Raw genomic sequence first — 21,488 nt, forward strand, 5'->3', positions numbered from 1 at the left:
CAACTGGACACGAGTGTGTGCGCCAGTGTGTGTGACAGACCTCACCTACAGACTAGAACATCAGCAGCTGACGAAAATGCGAGCACATATACAACTTCTTAGACGTGACAGATGTGATAATGATAATGAGACGTGGATTGCGTAGATGCTGTTCTGTTGAGCATGTATTACGGAAACTTGTTGATTTGACCATCAAATATGCTTCGCAAGTAATGGATACGCTGATGTACTGTTTCTTTGTTTTTCTTTTTGTTTTTATTGATAGCATTCTGGTCGCCTTAAGGCAAAGGGACCGTGTAAGAATTTTCCTGCTAATAACATCTGGCCAGCAGGTTTTTCGCTTACACAATAAGTTTGATCTGGGGTATTAAGGTAATGCCTCATCTTCACTGGAAAGTGTTGCTATCATTGTTTGTTGTTTTTATTTTTCCTATTCTTCTTTCTTCATTATACATATATATGTGTTTTTTTCTTACTTGTCTTTGTTGTTTGGGGTAGCATAATCATATGATAAAACAGGAGGGAGATGTTAGGGTTTTCCAGGTTATCTTTATCATAGGATTATGTTGGAATGCAACAGGTAATAAATACCTTACCTTGTCCTCCTTATCACAAGATCGTAAAACATCCCCTGAGATGTTTAGACTAGAGGACAAGGGCTTTCTATTCAGCCCACTCATACCCCCACTCTGTTCCTCCTAATAAATATGCCCTTGCAGGAAGGAGACCTTTCAGACTTCATTCGATAATCGCTGTTCAGACAGCGACGAATGGACTCTCCACCTGCAGGTGTCTAAAAAACTTCCTTGTCTTCTGTTTGGTTCTTGCAAAATAAGTTGGAGTGAGCAAATCTCTAACAAGCCTCTTCTTGCAGTGGAAAACATACAGCCAACAAACACCGTAGAACCTAAAGGAAGGAAATTAAACATTAACATTTAGCCTCAACCAACATTCACAGATACAACGCAACGCAAACTACACAAACGTAAATCTTTTTAAACACAATGAGTTGTACTTACCGTGTACGCTCTAGACGGTCCACTTGCAAGCAGAAAATAAAGATATTTCTGTTGATAATCGTCGTGTTTGTATCCGTTGTCTCGCTCAAGGCCATTGCGCCCACAGATTTGAATTTTGGCGAGAGTTCAGCCTATTGACGTCATTTCCGCGGTGTAATACCCGCATATCTGAAACGGCAAAGTTAAGAGTAGAGTTAAATAAAGTTTTTAATCAACGCAATAATTTACAAACGTTGACCAGTCGAAATAATCGTCGAAATTTGGCGTCTGTGGCTGGAAGCAGACGCCGAGTTCGACGTTCCTCCCAAATGCCACACTCCCTCGCTTTTCAGGGCTACAAAAAAACATATTTCAAAACAATGAGTTGTAATTACCTTGTACGCTCTAGACGGTCAAGTTGCAAGCTGAAAACAAAAATATTTGTCTTGTTAGTCGTCGTGTTACTAACCGCTGTGTCTTGTTTGCCAGCATTGCCGCTTTCCTACTTCCTGTTGCAAGCCACGCCCACGGATTATAATTTTGCCGTGGGTTCCGCCTATTGACATCATGTCCGCGTCACATGACTGCGACGTAATATCTAAAACTGTTTGTGCGGCATGGTGTTGTTCTGTGCGGTATTGTGTTATTCTGTGCGGCGTCGTGTTGTTCTGTGCGGCGTCGTGTTGTTCAGTGCGGCGTCGTGTTGTTCAGTGCGGCATGGTGTTGTTCAGTGCGGCATGGTGTTGTTCAGTGCGGCATGGTGTTGTTCAGTGCGGCATGGTGTTGTTCAGTGCAGCATGGTGTTGTTCAGTGCGGGATGGTGTTGTTCAGTGCGGCATGGTGTTCAGTGCAGCATAATGTTGTTCAGTGCGGCATAATGTTGTTCAGTGCGGCATGGTGTTGTTCAGTGCGGCATAATGTTGTTGTTCAGTGCGGCATAATGTTGTTCAGTGCGGGATGGTGTTCAGTGCGGCATGGTGTTGTTCAGTGCGGCATGGTGTTGTTCAGTGCGGTATGGTGTTGTTCAGTGCGGCATGGTGTTGTTCAGTGCGGCATGGTGTTGTTCAATGCGGCATGGTGTTGTTCAGTGCGGCATGGTGTTGTTCAGTGCGGGATGGTGTTGTTCAGTGCGGGATGGTGTTGTTCAGTGCGGCATGGTGTTGTTCAGTGCGGCATAATAATGTTCAGTGCGGCATGGTGTTGTTCAGTGCGGCGTAATGTTGTTCAGTGGGGCATGGTGTTGTTCAGTGCGGCATGGTGTTGTTCAGTGCGGCATGGTGTTGTTCAGTGCGGCATGGTGCTGTTCAGTGCGGCATGGTGCTGTTCAGTGCGGCATGGTGTTGTTCTGTGCGGCATGGTGTTGTTCAGTGCGGCATGGTGTTGTTCAGTGCGGCATGGTGTTGTTCAGTGCGGCATGGTGTTGTTCAGTGCGGCATGGTGTTGTTCAGTGCGGCATGGTGTTGTTCAGTGCGGCATGGTGTTTTTCAGTGCGGCATAATGTTGTTCAGTGCGGCATAATGTTGTTCAGTGCGGCATAATGTTGTTCAGTGCGGCATAATGTTGTTCAGTGCGGGATGGTGTTCAGTGCGGCATGGTGTTGTTCAGTGCGGCATGGTGTTGTTCAGTGCGGCATGGTGTTGTTCAGTGCGGCATGGTGTTGTTCAGTGCGGCATGGTGTTGTTCAGTGCGGCATGGTGTTGTTCAGTGCGGCATGGTGTTGTTCAGTGCGGGATGGTGTTGTTCAGTGCGGCATGGTGTTGTTCAGTGCGGCATGGTGTTCAGTGCGGCATAATGTTGTTCAGTGCGGCATAATGTTGTTCAGTGCGGCATGGTGTTGTTCAGTGCGGCATAATGTTGTTCAGTGCGGCATAATGTTGTTCAGTGCGGTATAATGTTGTTCAGTGCGGCATAATGTTGTTCAGTGCGGCATGGTGTTGTTCAGTGCGGGATGGTGTTGTTCAGTGCGGCATGGTGTTGTTCAGTGCGGCGTGGTGTTGTTCAGTGCGGCGTGGTGTTGTTCAGTGCGGCGTGGTGTTGTTCAGTGCGGCATGGTGTTGTTCAGTGCGGCATGGTGTTGTTCAGTGCGGCATGGTGTTGTTCAGTGCGGCATGGTGTTGTTCAGTGCGGCATGGTGTTGTTCAGTGCGGCATGGTGTAGTTCAGTGCGGCATGGTGTTGTTCAGTGCGGCATGGTGTAGTTCAGTGCGGCATGGTGTTGTTCAGTGCGGGATGGTGTTGTTCAGTGCGGGATGGTGTTGTTCAGTGCGGCATGGTGTTGTTCAGTGCGGCATGGTGTTGTTCAGTTCGGCATGGTGTTGTTCAGTGCGGCATGGTGTTGTTCAGTGTGGCATGGTGTTGTTCAGTGCGGCATGGTGTTGTTCAGTGCGGCATGGTGTTGTTCAGTGCGGGATGGTGTTGTTCAGTGCGGGATGGTGTTGTTCAGTGCGGGATGGTGTTGTTCAGTGCGGCATAATGTTGTTCAGTGCGGCATGGTGTTGTTCAGTGCGGCATGGTGTTGTTCAGTGCGGCATGGTGTTGTTTAGTGCGGCATGGTGTTGTTCAGTGCGGCATGGTGTTGTTCAGTGCGGGATGGTGTTGTTCAGTGCGGCATGGTGTTGTTCGGTGCGGCATGGTGTTGTTCGGTGCGGCATGGTGTTGTTCAGTGCTGCATGGTGTTGTTCAGTGCGGCATGGTGTTGTTCAGTGCGGTATCGTGTTGTTCAGTGCGGTATCGTGTTGTTCAGTGCGGTATCGTGTTGTTCAGTGCGGCATAATAATGTTCAGTGCGGCATGGTGTTGTTCAGTGCGGCGTAATGTTGTTCAGTGGGGCATGGTGTTGTTCAGTGCGGCATGGTGTTGTTCAGTGCGGCATGGTGTTGTTCAGTGCGGCATGGTGTTGTTCAGTGCGGCATGGTGCTGTTCAGTGCGGCATGGTGTTGTTCTGTGCGGCATGGTGTTGTTCAGTGCGGCATGGTGTTGTTCAGTGCGGCATGGTGTTGTTCAGTGCGGCATGGTGTTGTTCAGTGCGGCATGGTGTTGTTCAGTGCGGCATGGTGTTGTTCAGTGCGGCATGGTGTTTTTCAGTGCGGCATAATGTTGTTCAGTGCGGCATAATGTTGTTCAGTGCGGCATAATGTTGTTCAGTGCGGGATGGTGTTCAGTGCGGCATGGTGTTGTTCAGTGCGGCATGGTGTTGTTCAGTGCGGCATGGTGTTGTTCAGTGCGGCATGGTGTTGTTCAGTGCGGCATGGTGTTGTTCAGTGCGGCATGGTGTTGTTCAGTGCGGCATGGTGTTGTTCAGTGCGGTATAATGTTGTTCAGTGCGGCATAATGTTGTTCAGTGCGGCATGGTGTTGTTCAGTGCGGGATGGTGTTGTTCAGTGCGGCATGGTGTTGTTCAGTGCGGCGTGGTGTTGTTCAGTGCGGCGTGGTGTTGTTCAGTGCGGCGTGGTGTTGTTCAGTGCGGCGTGGTGTTGTTCAGTGCGGCATGGTGTTGTTCAGTGCGGCATGGTGTTGTTCAGTGCGGCATGGTGTTGTTCAGTGCGGCATGGTGTTGTTCAGTGCGGCATGGTGTTGTTCAGTGCGGCATGGTGTAGTTCAGTGCGGCATGGTGTAGTTCAGTGCGGCATGGTGTAGTTCAGTGCGGGATGGTGTTGTTCAGTGCGGGATGGTGTTGTTCAGTGCGGGATGGTGTTGTTCAGTGCGGCATGGTGTTGTTCAGTGCGGCATGGTGTTGTTCAGTTCGGCATGGTGTTGTTCAGTGCGGCATGGTGTTGTTCAGTGTGGCATGGTGTTGTTCAGTGCGGCATGGTGTTGTTCAGTGCGGCATGGTGTTGTTCAGTGCGGGATGGTGTTGTTCAGTGCGGGATGGTGTTGTTCAGTGCGGGATGGTGTTGTTCAGTGCGGCATAATGTTGTTCAGTGCGGCATGGTGTTGTTCAGTGCGGCATGGTGTTGTTCAGTGCGGCATGGTGTTGTTTAGTGCGGCATGGTGTTGTTCAGTGCGGCATGGTGTTGTTCAGTGCGGGATGGTGTTGTTCAGTGCGGCATGGTGTTGTTCGGTGCGGCATGGTGTTGTTCGGTGCGGCATGGTGTTGTTCAGTGCTGCATGGTGTTGTTCAGTGCGGCATGGTGTTGTTCAGTGCGGTATCGTGTTGTTCAGTGCGGTATCGTGTTGTTCAGTGCGGTATCGTGTTGTTCAGTGCGGTATCGTGTTGTTCAGTGCGGTATCGTGTTGTTCAGTGCGGTATCGTTGTGTTGTTGGTATTGTGTTGTGTTGTTTGTAATGTGTTGTGTTGTTCGTATTGTGTTGTTGGTATTGTGTTGTGTTGTTCGTATTTTGTTGTGTTGTTCATATTGTGTTGAGTTGTTCATATTGTGTTGAGTTGTTCGTATTGTGTTGTGTTGTTCGTATTGTGTTGCCTCTAACACTTAGCTTCTAACACTTAGCCTCTAGCACCTAGAAGGTAAATAAATAGGAAGGAAGGACTCACCGGTGGCGTCGTCGCCCACGTCCAAGCGTTGCACTTTGTATTTTCATCCTTCTGACAGTGGAAAACATATAGCCAACAAACACCGTGGAACCTAAACGAATGAAAGAAAACTATGATTTGGCCACAGCCAACATTCACAGATACAACACAATGTGACGTGCGGGGTTGAGGTTAAAGGTTGAGTGAAGGGCCCTCGTTTTAAACTACTTTTTTGAAAAGGAGTGGGAACAAGTAAGACGTATTTAATTTATTTATTGGGAAGTAGTAAGACTTATTAAATTTATTTAATCTACTTTTCTTCACAGGCAAAATTTGATGTGCTGCAATTCCAAATTTCCAAAGTGAATGAAGGAATGAAATCTTTTAAATTATGATTTTGTATAAATACTAGGCATAAACACAAAATCTACGGCACAAAATGGGCAGACTTTACTTGTTTAAAAAGGACTGGTTACAAGACAGACTTTTTTAATTTATTTAATGGAAGAAGACACTATTTAGTTTAATTGATCTATTTTTGTTCCCTGGCAAAATTCGATTTGCTGCAATTCCAAATTTCCAAAGTGAATGAAGGAATGAAGTCGTTTAAATTATGATTTTGTATAAATACTAGGCATAGACACAAAATCTACGGCACAAAACGGGCAGACTTTACTTGTTTGAAGAGGACTGGTTACAAGACAGACTTTTCTGATTTATTTAATGGGAAGAAGACTTATTTAGTTTATTTAATCTCTTTTTGTTGCCTGGCAAAATTGGATTTGCTGAAATTGTATTTTGCCAAATCTTGACTTGAGACCTGATAGGAAGTATTAAACGCTCAGTTAAATCGATACAAGTTGGTAATAAGAGCGAGTAATATTGGTTGAAGCGATGAATGAAGGTTAAAAGCAATTTAAATTATGACTTTGTATAAATACTAGATATTAACGGAACATCTACTGCGCAAAATGGGCAGAGTTTACTTGTTTGAGAAGGAGTGGCTTATTTAAGACTAAGATTTATTTAATCTGTTTGTTCCCAGGCAAAATTGGATGTGATGCAAGTCCAAATTTCACCACATGATGGTGCCAAATTTTGACTTCATAGGACATATTCAACACTTGGCGTGTTATTATGTTCAAGGTAATCAGATTTGTTTATTATTCTAATGGCCTTTTCAAAACTATTCTGGATTACTACTTTGGATCTATTCTACATTACTTGGCAACAACATACTCTGTAACAGATTAGGCAGTATAATCACATATGTTAACTTGAGAGTGCCCACACTCAATCTACTTATCGTGATGTGTTAAATCAATTACTGTTAGACATTATTTGTCTGATAATCTACCAAATCTTTGAATTGAAGAATTTGTGATTTAATTAATAGCTTGTTGTTATGTTCAGGGTAATCAGACTTGTATATAATTCTAATGGCCTTCTTTTGAAAACTATTCTGAATTACAACTTTGGATCTTATATTACTTTGCAACAATATACTCGGCGACAGATTAGGCAGTATAATCACATATGTTAACTTCAGTGCCCACACTGTATTTATGTATGGTTATTTGTTAAATCAAGTACTGTTAGACATGAAATAGGAAGTGTTTAACATAAATGTTATGGCTACTCACCATTGTAGCTCGCTCCTGGTCAATGATACGAGCCTCTTCTTGCAGTGGAAAACTTGCAGCCAACAAACACCGTGGAACCTAAAGGAATGAAATTAAACATTAACATTTCGCCTGGACGAATATTCACACGTACAACGCAACGCGGCTACACTTCTGCTAGCGCCTCAGCTACACGTTGCTATTACAAACGTAAATCTCTTTAAACACAATGAGTGTTACTTACCGTGTACGCTGTAGACGGTCCAGTTGCAAGCAGAAAATAAAGATGTTTCTGTTGATATTCGTCGTTGCTCAGTGGCTCACGGCCATCGCGCCAACAGATTTGAATTTTGGTGGAAGTTCCGCCAATTACGTCATATCTGCGACACATGACTGCGACGTAATACCCGCTTATCTGAAACGGCAGTTAAAAGTAGAGTTACATCAAGTTTTCTTTTTTAATCAACGCAATCATTTACAACCGTTGACCAGAAAGAATCGTCGAAATTCGACGTTCCCCCCAAACGCCACACTCACTCGCTTTTCAGGGCAACAAAAGTACTTCTTTTTAAAAACGATTAGTTGTACTTACCGTTAACGCTCTGGACGGTCCAGTTGCAAGCAGAAAATAAAAATATTTCTCTACCAGAGCTGAAATTCCAAATTTGTCCAAAAGATGGCGCCAGACCAAAACATGAGACCAAAAAAGGGGCCAAAATAAGCTAAGCAAGTTAAAATAGAAATAAAACAGGAACACGGTGTCGGATTGTGAGTCACGCATGGACGCACAAATGTGATTTTTACTTTTTGATTTCTTTGCTTGGCTAAAAATGTATTCTGTAACAGCTTAAAGCAATATTGTTAGTCAATTCGATCAAGGGACCCGCCACTATGAGAATAGTGGCGTGACATAAATTGTTTGGAGAAGCACAAATGTGATTTTTACTTCTTGATTTCTTTGCTTGGCTAAAAATTGATTCCCTCTTTCATGAACTGTGTTTTGCAATCGAATTGTTCTGGGATTGAATGATTTTATTAACACGGGTATCAGTGGGTGAAATTGTTCGGTTTCTGGAGTGATTAAGATTTGTAATTCTATTTCATGTTTCTTCAATAAATGTGTTGTGTATATTCATCTACTTTGTTGTGCGCTGATTTGTACTGAATGTACAATCGATGGTTCGGGGTTGATTTGACAATTTGATTAATGTGCGGGGGGTTATTATGGTATAACATAGGACCGTAATAAATAAAAGTAACATCAGACAATTTTAGAGAATTGAATAACTTTCGTAGTTATTTGAGACACGAGTGAATTTCAATCCGTTTGAAAGTTTGCTTCGTCTGAATAAATTAACGGAAGTGTTTGAATCGGATTATCGGTTTGGTGTAGAACTGAAAGTAATTTCATTATTTGAAGGGCGCAGGCCCGTTTCCCCTTTTGACGGGCCGCGTAAAAAGTAACTCCGAACATGTTAGAGAATTAAATAACTTTCGTAGATATTTAAGGGAAGAGTGAATTTCGTCAAAAGTGAATTCGTTTGAAAATTTACTTCCTCTAAATAAAATAACCACGATGGTTAAAATAGATTATTTGAGTTGGTGAAGGATAAAAGTATTTCGATTGTCCGTCGGGCGCGGCCCAGTTCTTAATTTTGTCGGGCCGCGTCAAAAGTTAAACAGGACACGATCGAAAAATAGACTTGCCTTCCAAATTAATTACTGGGCAAATCTAAATAGAGTAAGACATTTTTATTCGTTTTAAGAAAGTTGTTATTCTTTTTAAGCAATCAAGTGGGGTGAAGCACTCCGACAGTTAAGTGCTAGATCTACATATAAGAAGTTAGAATTAATAACGTAAAGTGCATTAATTTTCTCCTTAAATGCTATTATTGTCACACTTTTATTAATTCGATTCTCTTTCGAATAAACAAGTTGGTCGGCTCGCTGCTTGAGCGACCAAGTAGAACGGACCCATATCAACATTTACTTCGGCAAAACTAGTGCTAGGGTGCGCTATACAAACGAATCCCTGAGGTCTTAACAAAGACATCTAAAAATATCCGTAACATAATAAGAACTTCAAAAATTAGCGGGGAGCCATCAATACGATGCGGTCACTTCGAAGTCTTGCCTCGAATTGAGTTACTCGGCTCGAGCTTAGGGTGACTTGAGAGGGATTGGCGTCGTAAAGAAATTAGATTGATTCCGGTGGAGTTAATTTAACTCGGGTGGTTAGATTACGGACGAATCTCCGAACCCGGCTAAGACAAACCCGTTACCGGGAAGCCGGGGGCACCTTATTGAAAGAGGTGCGTTTGACACTACCATCAGCTTTTCTCTGGTCTGAAAGGAGGAGGAGGGAGGCTCCTCCTCCTCCTTTCAGACCAGAGAACACCCGAGGCTGGGTGAGAACGGGGAGGCTGCGACCCGGCCGGGGGTTGCGGGAAGGGGCGCCACCTTGATCTCCTTCTCGGCGTCGTAGTCCCCTCCGCTGGTCTGGGCTAGCAGAGCGTAGGCTCGTTGCAGCGCTTGATATTCTTGCGTCAGCTGGCGGTAGCGAAGCTCCGCCTCCTCATGCACACACCAATGCAACACAGCACTAGTACCAGAATCAGTCAGACCGGCGACAAAGCACCCGCGACGCAAAGACGAGTCCGATTCCAGGCTGAAGAGGAATGTTTGGCGCCAATACGCTGGCAGAAATGGCGGGCTACCTCTTCGGGTTCCGTGTCGGGGGTTCTGTCGGTGTGAAAAGACAAGGACGATCCGTCCGAGTCCACCAACACGTCTTCGTCGTAGCCGTAAAATGTTTCGATGACCTGCGGGCGCGGAAGCAAACATCTCTCTGAACAAACTGACGCGACACCTCACGATGAATCGACGAGAGGAACGATAGCGAGAAAAAGGCCATTTCATCTTGCGCAACACCAAGCAGCCGCAAACAAACAGACTCACCTTGCAGGACCTCACGCTTTGTTCCTCCTCAGAGATTCTCGACGTCGGTATTGTAGCAGCAAATCTCTCTCCTGTCGACACAAATAATCCGCCTTTGAGATTCTTTGGATGCAAAGGGAACGAACGGCTCCGGCGCAGAAACAAACGCGACTCACGATGACATTTCTGACATGAGCTCCTGTCTCCAGAGCCTGAAAAACCCGTCACCGGCGATGATTGGAGGGACGCTCGTCTTTTCCAAAAGTGACAACTACAGGGTGTGTCAGGGTTTTCCAGATTATCTTTATCGTATGATTATGTTGCTTTGACTTTGACTGCAACCTGTAATAAATAATATTATTTATCCCTTATTTATCCCTATCGCTTATCCCTTCCTACACAAAGTCGTAAAATATCCCTTGCTATGTTTTGACTAGAGGTCAAGGGCTTTCTCTATTCAATCCACTCTTACACCCACCCTGTTTCTCTTAATAAAAATGCTCGTGCAGGAGCCGAGAGTCAGACTTCATTCGTACAACGGATGGACTCTCCACCTGCAGGTGTCCAAAAGAACTTACTTGTCTCCCGTGTGGTTCTTGCAAAATAAGTTGGAGCGAGCGCAACTCTAACAGGGTGCATTTTGCCACTAGCTGCCTACGGACAATGACGTCGCGCTCGCGGCTCATGGTTGACGGGCTGAGCAGCCGGGCGAGTCCGTCGTTTTCAGCGCACAGCGAGTGGCAAAGGCGCTGACAAAACGGGAGCTTTGAGCTGCTGAAAACGGCAAAACAAGTCTAAAGCGTGTTCAAACGCGTGCGCACAATGCTCCTGCTTGAAAGGTCGGAATTTAAGGGGCCAATTTTTTGGATGGCAGCCGCCGGCCAAGCTTTGGACGGAAAAGGTTTCCTGGCGACAGCGAGCGAGCGCGGCGCTGCCGTACGTGCACCGAGTCACCTGCCTGAAGACCTTGGACAAGTCGTCGATGATGTGCCGCTGCTCCACAACTTGAAGGAACTCCATTTCACCGTCCTGCTGGCCGCAACCGCGCTCCAGGTCATTGAGCGAACTAGGCCTTCTCTGTGGAACACAAATGCAGTGGACTCTGTTGGCACGCCGCCGTTGTCCGCGTCGACTTACCAAGCTTGCCATCTCCTCGTTCTCCTGGGTGACAAAGCGCACTTTGTTTTCAAGGCGACACAGCACCAGTGAGAGTTCTTCATTCTTCCTGCTCAGGCGTTTGTTTTTGTACAGGAGTGGCAGAAACTGGCTTTCTGTTTCTCTCAGTCGCTTAAGCTGCAAGCATGAAGTGCGGGATGCGAAAGACGCACAACACGCGGGCCAGAACGTATCCATTCCTTTTGCATCGGTTTGAACGGAATCGTGGCTTTGGCTCCCAATAAAAGACATCTACCAGGCAACCGACTCGCCGCGCCGCTCAACTAATAAGCAAGCGCAATGGGTGCCTCGCTGGATGGCGCGCATCAAACGTAGCGCAAACCTTCAAGCGTGCCGTCAATAAATTACCAGTTCATTGCGCTCTTCAGAAAGCAGGGCGTTTCGATCCTCCAGTTTCCTGATGACTGCGCTGAGCTCAGCGATTTTCAGATGAAACCTTCGCGTGTCCCGATCCTCCTGAGACTGAAAACGCCCCGCAACACACACACACAACCACTCGTTCAAAGTTCAAAACTGTTTTTGTGCTACCTTCCTCCAGCAACGAACTAAGTCATGCGTACTGCAAGTGTGTGATGAGGTGGCTTACGCTATGAAGAGGATTGCTAGTAGCGCCGTTGACCCCACTTCCAGGGTAGTTTAGGCCCGCCCTTTGGGAATCCCTCAGGGCAGCGATCTGCTGCTCGGCAGCCTGAGTCTGCAGCTGAAGGCGGTGGACGTGGCCGGCCCCAGGGATTTATCCAAAACACTAACCGCTCTGTCTTTCAGCTTGATCTCATCCATCTGGATGTACAAACGGGGAGCGCTCAGGCAGGCGGGCAAACTCATTTGCCAGAATTGTGACAAAAACAAAGAGAGCAACCGGCCAATTTTTATCTTGAATCGACTAGAACACCATTGCTGTGACAAAAGCGAAGCGAGCAACCGGACGTTTTCTTCTTGTGAAATAGAATAGAATAGAATGCCTTGGGTGTCATTGCACTGCAGGTATACAACGAAATTGGGAACATAGCCACGCGCCGCGCATCTGATCAGTCCTACCAGTCGGCGGATCTCCCTCTCGCAGTCCCTCTTGGTTCGGCTCAGCTCCTCCCGATGCTGGTGATGAGCCGATCGGAGCTCGGCCGCTCGGGACTGCCAGGCCTGCTGGGCCGCTGCCAGGGCTTCTTCCGCGCTCCTGGTGGAGGCGACACCGCTCGGTCTCCCGACACCGCCGCGTCTCCTCCACTTCCGCCAGCAAAGCGCCCCCGCTCCTCACCTGAGCAGACATTGCGCCACATCGGGCCGTTGAGACCGCAACGGAGCGCCGCGACGCTTACTGGGGACAAGCTACACAATACGGTAGCGGCCGCATCGGAGCCCGACGTGGCGTGCGGATAGTCAGACACGGATTGAGCGGATCACCTTGTCCATGGAGCCGTCCCTCAGGCTGAGGACCAATGCATTCAGTCGCTGGATCTCTCCATCTTTGATTTTGATCACTCTCATCAGCTCCATTTCATGCTGCCGCAGTAATGTCTCCCTGGTAACGGCTAACTCTTTCTGCTTCTCCTCATGGAGTTTGCTTTTGAGTTCCGTCATGGCGGCGGTGGCACGGTGGTGCTCCGCCCGCAGGTCCTGACTTCTCTCTCTCTCCAGACAGCTGACCTGACATGACTTAGACTTAGACAAACTTGCAGTGCTAATTATGCAATAGTGCAAGTAGGCAAAACAGTATTCAAGAGTGTGCAGAGGAATGCTAAACCATGTATTAAACTTCTATTTAAAGGGTTTACACAAGTTCAGTAAAGTTGGTAGTGCGAGATAGTGCAAGATAGAGGTCCGTAGTGTCATAAAGTACAGTTCTGTGAATGTGTGATGCAGAGTTCAGTTTAGAGCTCAACAGTTCTAGTGTTCAACAGTCTGATGACAGCAGGGAAAAAGCTGTTGCAGAACCTGGTGGACCTGCAGCGGATTGTGCGAAACCTCTTCCCAGAGGGCAGCAGGGAGAACAGTCCATGGTGGGGGTGTGATGGGTCATTGATGATGTTACGGGGACGGGACATGCAGCGCTGAGATGAAATGTCCTGAATGGAGGGAAGAAGAGCCCCTATGAACCTCTCTGCTGTCCTCACCACTCTCCTCACGTTCTTCCAATCGGAGGCGGTGCAGCCTCCACACCACACAGAGAGTCAGCTTGTCAGAATGCTCTCTATGGTGCTCCTGTAGAACGTCCTCATGATGGGTGGGGGCAGGTGGGCTCTCCTCATCCTCCGTAGGAAGTACAAGCGCTTCTGTGCCCTCTTGACCAGTGCCGTAGTGTTCATAGTCCAGGAATTCAAATCCGCGGGGAGAGTTAACTTGTTTAAAAGGGAGTGGGCAGAAGAATTATTTAATTTATTTAAATCTATTTGGAGTGTGCGCCATTATGTCAATGCATAACAACTGTAAGTCTACTAAACAAAACAGCAGTTGCTATATGACGTCTGCCACGTCGTGGTCACGTGACGCGGACGTGACGTCGACGCCTACTTTACATCCCACCGATCACAGGACCCCTCGGCTGCATAACCGCGCCCCCTTCCCAACCAATCGGATTTGCTATACGCGAAAACGACGCCAATGGGCGGGCTCTTCCGCCAGAATTTAAATCCGTGGGCGTGGCTCGCAACAGGAAGTAGGAAAATGGCGATGTTGACAAAGACACAGCGGATGGTAACATACGACTAACGAGAGAAATATTTTTATTTTCTGCTTGCAACTGGACCGTCCAGAGCGTACACGGTAAGTACAACTCATCGTTTTTAAAAAGAAGTACTTTTGTTGCCCTGAAAAGCGAGTGAGTGTGGCGTTTGGGGGGAACGTCGAATTTCGACGATTCTTTCTGGTCAACGGTTGTAAATGATTGCGTTGATTAAAAAAAAAAACTTGATGTAACTCTACTTTTAACTGCCGTTTCAGATAAGCGGGTATTACGTCGCAGTCATGTGCCGCGGATATGACGTAATTGGCTGAACTTCCACCAAAATTCAAATCTGTTGGCGCGATGGCCGTGAGCCACTGAGCAACGACGAATATCAACAGAAATATCTTTATTTTCTGCTTGCAACTGGACCGTCTACAGCGTACACGGTAAGTAACACTCATTGTGTTTAAAGAGATTTACGTTTGTAATAGCAACGTGTAGCTGAGGCGCTAGCAGAAGTGTAGCCGCGTTGCGTTGTACGTGTGAATATTGGTCCAGGCGAAATGTTAATGTTTAATTTCATTCCTTTAGGTTCCACGGTGTTTGTTGGCTGCAAGTTTTCCACTGCAAGAAGAGGCTCGTATCATTGACCAGGAGCGAGCTACAACGGTGAGTAGCCATAACATTTATGTTAAACACTTCCTATTTCATGTCTAACAGTACTTGATTTAACAAATAACCATAAATAAATACAGTGTGGGCACTGAAGTTAACATATGTGATTATACTGCCTAATCTGTCACCGAGTATATTGTTGCAAAGTAATATAAGATCCAAAGTTGTAATTCAGAATAGTTTTCAAAAGAAGGCCATTAGAATTATATACAAGTCTGATTACCCTGAACATAACAACAAGCTATTAATTAAATCACAAATTCTTCAATTCAAAGATTTGGTAGATTATCAGAATAATGTCTAACAGTAATTGATTTAACACATCACGATAAGTAGATTGAGTGTGGGCACTCTCAAGTTAACATATGTGATTATACTGCCTAATCTGTTACAGAGTATGTTGTTGCCAAGTAATGTAGAATAGATCCAAAGTAGTAATCCAGAATAGTTTTGAAAAGGCCATTAGAATAATAAACAAATCTGATTACCTTGAACATAATAGTTAAGTGTTGAATATGTCCTATGAAGTCAAAATTTGGCACCATCATGTGGTGAAATTTGGAATTGCATCACATCCAATTTTGCCTGGGAACAAACAGATTAAATAAATCTTAGACTTAAATAAGCCACTCCTTCTCAAACAAGTAAACTCTGCCCATTTTGCGCAGTAGATGTTCTGTTAATATCTAGTATTTATACAAAGTCATAATTTAAATTGCTTTTAACCTTCATTCATCGCTTCAACCAACATTACTCGCTCTTATTACCAACTTGTATCGATTTAACTGAGCGTTTAATACTTCCTATCAGGTCTCAAGTCAAGATTTGGCAAAATACAATTTCAGCAAATCCAATTTTGCCAGGCAACAAAAAGAGATTAAATAAACTAAATAAGTCTTCTTCCCATTAAATAAATCAGAAAAGTCTGTCTTGCAACCAGTCCTCTTCAAACAAGTAAAGTCTGCCCGTTTTGTGCCGTAAATTTTGTGTCTATGCCTAGTATTTATACAAAATCATAATTTAAACGACTTCATTCCTTCATTCACTTTGGAAATTTGGAATTGCAGCAAATCGAATTTTGCCAGGGAACAAAAATAGATCAATTAAACTAAATAAGTCTTCTTCCCATTAAATAAATTAAAAAAGTCTGTCTTGTAACCAGTCCTTTTCAAACAAGTAAAGTCTGCCCATTTTGTGCCGTAGATTTTGTGTTTATGCCTAGTATTTATACAAAATCATAATTTAAAGGATTTCATTCCTTCATTCACTTTGGAAATTTGGAATTGCAGCACATCAAATTTTGCCTGGGAAGAAAAGTAGATTAAATAAATTTAATAAGTCTTACTACTTCCCAATAAATAAATTAAATACGTCTTACTTGTTCCCACTCCTTTTCAAAAAAGTAGTTTAAAACGAGGGCCCTTCACTCAACCTTTAACCTCAACACCGCACGTCACATTGTGTTGTATCTGTGAATGTTGGTTGTGGCCAAATGATAGTTTTCTTTCATTCGTTTAGGTTCCACGGTGTTTGTTGGCTATATGTTTTCCACTGTCAGAAGGATGAAAATACAAAGTACAACGCTTGGACGTGGGCGACGACGTCACCGGTGAGTCCTTCCTTCCTATTTATTTACCTTCTAGGTGCTAGAGGCTAAGTGTTAGAAGCTAAGTGTTAGAGGCAACACAATACGAACAACACAACACAATACGAACAACTCAACACAATATGAACAACTCAACACAATATGAACAACACAACAAAATACGAACACAACACAATACCAACAACACAATACAAACAACACAACACATTACGAACAACACAACACAATACGAACAACACAACGATACCGCACTGAATCACACGATACCGCACTGAACAACACGATACCGCACTGAACAACATGATACCGCACTGAACAACACGATACCGGACTGAACAACACGATGCCGTACTGAACAACACGATACCGCACTGAACAACACGATACCGCACTGAACAACACCATGCCGCACTGAACAACACCATGCCGCACCGAACAACACCATGCCGCACTGAACAACACCATGCCGCACTGAACAACACCATCCCGCACTGAACAACACCATCCCGCACTGAACAACACCATGCCGCACTGAACAACACCATCCCGCACTGAACAACATTATGCCGCACTGAACAACATTATGCCGCACTGAACAACATTATGCCGCACTGAAAAACACCATGCCGCACTGAACAACACCATGCCGCACTGAACAACACCATGCCGCACTGAACAACACCATGCCGCACTGAACTACACCATGCCGCACTGAACAACACCATGCCGCACTGAACAACACAATGCCGCACTGAACAACACCATGCCGCACTGAACAACACCATGCCGCACTGAACAACACCATGCCGCACTGAACAACACCATGCCGCACTGAACAACACCATGCCGCACTGAACAACACCATCCCGCACTGAACAACACCATGCCGCACTGAACAACATTATGCCCCACTGAACAACAATATACCGCACTGAACAACATTATGCCGCACTGAACAACATTATGCCGCACTGAACAACACCATGCCGCACTGAACAACATTATGCCGCACTGAACAACATTATGCCGCACTGAACACCATGCCGCACTGAACAACACCATCCCGCACTGAACAACACCATGCCGCACTGAACAACACCATGCCGCACTGAACAACACCATGCCGCACTGAACAACACCATGCCGCACTGAACAACACCATGCCGCACTGAACAACACCATCCCGCACTAAACAACACCATGCCGCACTGAACAACATTATGCCGCACTGAACAACATTATGCCGCACTGAACAACATCATGCCGCACTGAACAACATCATGCCGCACTGAACAACACCATGCCGCACTGAACAACACCATGCCGCACTGAACAACACCATCCCGCACTGAACAACACCATGCCGCACTGAACAACACCATGCCGCACTGAACAACACCATGCCGCATTGAACTACACCATGCCGCACTGAACAACACCATGCCGCACTGAACAACACCATGCCGCACTGAACAACACCATGCCTCACTGAACAACACCATGCCGCACTGAACAACACCATGCCGCACTGAACAACACCATGCCGCACTGAACAACACCATGCCGCACTGAACAACACCATGCCGCACTGAACAACATTATGCCGCACTGAACAACATTATGCCGCACTGAACAACACCATGCAGCACTGAACAACATTATACCGCACTGAACAACATTATACCGCACTGAACAACATTATGCCGCACAACATTACGCCGCACTGAACAACACCATGCCGCACTTAACAACACCATGCCGCACTGAACAACACCATGCCGCACTGAACAACACCATTCCGCACTGAACAACACCATGCCGCACTGAACAACACCATCCCGCACTAAACAACACCATGCCGCACTGAACAACATTATGCCGCACTGAACAACATTATGCCGCACTGAACAACATCATGCCGCACTGAACAACATCATGTCGCACTGAACAACACCATGCCGCACTGAACAACACCATGCCGCACTGAACAACACCATCCCGCACTGAACAACACCATGCCGCACTGAACAACACCATGCCGCACTGAACAACACCATGCCGCACTGAACAACACCATGCCGCACTGAACAACACCATGCCGCACTGAACTACACCATGCCGCACTGAACAACACCATGCCGCACTGAACAACACCATGCCGCACTGAACAACACCATGCCGCACTGAACAACACCATGCCGCACTGAACAACACCATGCCGCACTGAACAACACCATGCCGCACTGAACAACACCATGCCGCACTGAACAACACCATGCCGCACTGAACAACATTATGCCGCACTGAACAACATTATGCCGCACTGAACAACACCATGCAGCACCGAACAACATTATACCGCACTGAACAACATTATACCGCACTGAACAACATTATGCCGCACAACATTACGCCGCACTGAACAACACCATGCCGCACTTAACAACACCATGCCGCACTGAACAACACCATGCCGCACTGAACAACACCATTCCGCACTGAACAACACCATGCCGCACTGAACAACACGACGCCGCACTGAACAACACCATGCCGCACTGAACAACACCATGCCGCACTGAACAACACCATGCCGCACTGAACAACACCATGCCGCACTGAACAACACCATGCCGCACTGAACAACACCATCCCGCACTGAACAACACCATGCCGCACTGAACAACACCATGCCGCACTGAACAACACCATGCCGCACTGAACAACACCATGCCGCACTGAACAACACCATGCCGCACTGAACAACACCATGCCGCACTGAACAACATTATGCCGCACTGAACAACACCATGCCGCACTGAACAACACCATGCCGCACTGAACAACACCATGCCGCACTGAACAACACCATCCCGCACTGAACAACACCATCCCGCACTGAACACCATCCCGCACTGAACAACACCATGCCGCACTGAACAACACCATGCCGCACTGAACAACACCATGCCGCACTGAACAACACCATGCCGAACAACACCATGCCGCACTGAACAACACCATGCCGCACTGAACAACACCATCCCGCACTGAACAACACCATCCCGCACTGAACAACACCATCCCGCACTGAACAACATTATGCCGCACTGAAAAACACCATGCCGCACTGAACAGCACCATGCCGCACTGAACAACACCATGCCGCACTGAACAACACCATGCCGCACTGAACAACACCATCCCGCACTGAACAACACCATCCCGCACTGAACAACACCATGCCGCACTGAACAACACCATGCCGCACTGAACAACACCATCCCGCACTGAACAACACCATCCCGCACTGAACAACATTATGCCGCACTGAACAACATTATGCCGCACTGAACAACATTATGCCGCACTGAACAACACCATCCCGCACTGAACAACACCATCCCGCACTGAACAACGCCATGCCGCACTGAACAACACCATGCCGCACTGAACAACACCATGCCGCACTGAACAACACCATGCCGCACTGAACAACACCATGCCGCACTGAACAACACCATCCCGCACTGAACAACACCATGCCGCACTGAACAACACCATGCCGCACTGAACAACACCATGCCGCACTGAACAACACCATGCCGCACTGAACAACACCATGCCGCACTGAACAACACCATCCCGCACTGAACAACACCATGCCGCACTGAACAACACCATGCCGCACTTAACAACACCATGCCGCACTGAACAACACCATGCCGCACTGAACAACAACATGCCGCACTGAACAACAACATGCCGCACTGAACAACACGACGCCGCACTGAACAACACTACGCCGCACAGAACAACACGACGCCGCACAGAATAACACAATACCGCACAGAACAACACCATGCCGCACAAACAGTTTTAGATAATATTACGTCGCAGTCATGCGACGCGGACATGACGTCAATAGGCGGAACTCATGGCAAAATTATAATCCGTGGGCGTGGCTTGCAACAGGAAGTAGGAAAGCGGCAATGCTGGCAAACAAGACACAGCGGTTAGTAACACGACGACTAACAAGACAAATATTTTTGTTTTCAGCTTGCAACTTGACCGTCTAGAGCGTACAAGGTAATTACAACTCATTGTTTTGAAAAATATGTTTTTTTGTTGGCCTGAAAAGCGAGGCAGTGTGGCATTTGGGAGGAACGTCGAACTCGGCGTCTGCTTCCAGCCACAGACGCCAAATTTCGACGATTATTTCGACTGGTCAACGTTTGTAAATTATTGCGTTGATTAAAAACTTTATTTAACTCTACTCTTAACTTTGCCGTTTCAGATATGCGGGTATTACACCGTGGAAATGACGTCAATAGGCTGAACTCTCGCCAAAATTCAAATCTGTGGGCGCAATGGCCTTGAGCGAGACAACGGATACAAACACGACGATTATCAACAGAAATATCTTTATTTTCTGCTTGCAAGTGGACCGTCTAGAGCGTACACGGTAAGTACAACTCATTGTGTTTAAAAAGATTTACGTTTGTGTAGTTTGCGTTGCGTTGTATCTGTGAATGTTGGTTGAGGCTAAATGTTAATGTTTAATTTCCTTCCTTTAGGTTCCACGGTGTTTGTTGGCTGTATGTTTTCCACTGCAAGAAGAGGCTCGTATCATTGACCAGCAGGAGCTACAATGGTGAGTACCCCTTTCGTCGTCCATTTATGTTAAACACTTCCTGTTTCATGTCTAACAGTACTCGATTTAACAAATAACCATAAATAAATACAGTGTGGGCAGTCAAGTTAACATATGTGATTATCCTGCCTAATATGTTTATCACAAATATGTCACTAATATGTTTATTTGTTTATCACAACACCTTTGGACCTTCAGCAATCGATTATTTCCCTTCATCTACATAGAGACAGAACGATGGTGTCTTAAACATCTCATTCATTTCACCAAATAACTTCACGCATGTGGATAACGGCCGTCTCGGTCACGCTATGTTGCGTGATGCAGTTTTGAAGAACCAAATGCATTTATTCAATGAATAAGTCAAGCTAGATCTATGTTTATGATGTTGTACGTTACGGTACCGATTGAAGTTGAGTCCGAAGCCAGTGGAAAACAGCGCTGCGTTTGTGCTCTCCAGGTACAAATGTTGTGATCTCTGACTGACGACCGGGCGAGACTCGAGTAAGAGATGTCCAAACGAGCTCCGGCAGGGCGGGTCAAGGCGGAGCGAACGGACGCCTTTCAGGCCGCCAATGACGAGCTGAGAGCCAAACTGATGGACGTCCAGTTAGAACTTCAGCAGGAGAAGAACAAGGTGAAAACCTCAACAGACAGACACTGCCTTCCTCCCTGCCTGCTTCCCTGCC

General features: G+C 46.3%; 3 long non-coding RNA genes across 3 annotated transcripts; 1 reads left to right on the forward strand and 2 right to left on the reverse strand.

The window, feature by feature from the left end:
- Positions 1-225: 225 nt before the first annotated feature.
- On the reverse strand, positions 226-7,586 carry LOC125968100 (uncharacterized). Its single transcript, XR_007481062.2, has 6 exons — positions 7,334-7,586; positions 7,111-7,188; positions 5,489-5,579; positions 1,394-1,423; positions 1,020-1,187; positions 226-907 (listed from the first exon to the last, which is right to left on the reverse strand). It is a non-coding gene; the product is annotated as an uncharacterized lncRNA (long non-coding RNA).
- A 2,166-nt stretch (positions 7,587-9,752) lies between these two features.
- LOC125968099 (uncharacterized) lies at positions 9,753-10,493 on the reverse strand. Its single transcript, XR_007481061.2, has 3 exons — positions 10,203-10,493; positions 10,048-10,118; positions 9,753-9,911 (listed from the first exon to the last, which is right to left on the reverse strand). It is a non-coding gene; the product is annotated as an uncharacterized lncRNA (long non-coding RNA).
- Positions 10,494-13,856: 3,363 nt separating this feature from the next.
- On the forward strand, positions 13,857-20,558 carry LOC137840031 (uncharacterized). The gene is made up of 6 exons (XR_011086422.1): positions 13,857-13,962; positions 14,140-14,310; positions 14,456-14,533; positions 16,058-16,148; positions 20,205-20,234; positions 20,443-20,558. It is a non-coding gene; the product is annotated as an uncharacterized lncRNA (long non-coding RNA).
- The last annotated feature ends 930 nt before the right edge of the window (positions 20,559-21,488 follow it).

This window comes from Syngnathus scovelli, unplaced genomic scaffold (genome assembly GCF_024217435.2).
Source record: "Syngnathus scovelli strain Florida unplaced genomic scaffold, RoL_Ssco_1.2 HiC_scaffold_44, whole genome shotgun sequence".
NCBI lineage: Eukaryota > Metazoa > Chordata > Actinopteri > Syngnathiformes > Syngnathidae > Syngnathus > Syngnathus scovelli.